Source organism: Physeter macrocephalus, chromosome 19 (assembly GCF_002837175.3).
Source record: "Physeter macrocephalus isolate SW-GA chromosome 19, ASM283717v5, whole genome shotgun sequence".
In the NCBI taxonomy this organism is placed as follows: domain Eukaryota; kingdom Metazoa; phylum Chordata; class Mammalia; order Artiodactyla; family Physeteridae; genus Physeter; species Physeter macrocephalus.
Genome location: NC_041232.1, coordinates 18,998,668 through 18,999,469, shown reverse-complemented (window position 1 = coordinate 18,999,469; position 802 = coordinate 18,998,668). Strand labels below are relative to the sequence as shown.

The window sequence follows — 802 nt, the reverse complement described above, 5'->3', positions numbered from 1 at the left end:
CTCAGCGGGGAAGATGGGAAAGGAAAGGAGGAGAGGGAGGAAGCAAAAGTGTTCTCAAGGTCTCATCTCGGAGGGATGAGGGAGAAGAGGAGGAAACAGATCTAGGAGCTGGCAGGACAGTGCACTTCAGTGTGGGACACGGTGAGTTATAGGCCTCCGATTATCAGGACAAGGAAATTCCTTTGGCCTAGTTGCAGCCAAGAAAGCAACATGGGTCACCAGCAGCTCTACTGGAGCCATCCAAAAAAATTTGGCCAGCGTTCTAGCTCTTGCCGCGTCTGCTCAAACCAGCCCAAACCGGCCCAAACCGGCACGATCTGATCCAGAAGTACACCCTCACTATGTGCCGCCAGTGTTTCCGCCAGAACGGGAAGGACATCGGCTTCATTAAGTTGGACTAAGTGTGAACTTCTCGAATGGGTCATCCAGCATATCTACCTTCCTCAGAAATAATACTAACTCTGTATGTAAAATAAAAAATTTTTAACTTCAAAAAAAAACCCCCAAAACAAGGAAATTCCTCATGAAGGAAATGGAGAGATCTTCTTAACCAAGCCTGGGAACTCAGAAGCTATGAAAGAAAAGATGAGTATTTGACTATGTCAACATTAAAATGTTTTATGTGACAAGGGATACCAAAAATAAAGCCAGTGCAAATGATGGAGCTGGAAAAATATTTGTAATACAAATAATAGTCACCAACTGCGGTTGACTAACTTACTGTGTGCCATGCACCATCCTATTGACCTGTATTAACTCACTGGTGTCTAGAACAACGGTATGAGGTAGGAATTATGATGTT

The 802-nt window shown here is 44.3% G+C and overlaps 1 pseudogene; it reads left to right on the top strand.

The window, feature by feature from the left end:
• The first annotated feature begins 201 nt into the window (after positions 1-201).
• Positions 202-444, top strand: LOC112064058 (40S ribosomal protein S29-like; annotated as a pseudogene).
• Positions 445-802: the final 358 nt, after the last annotated feature.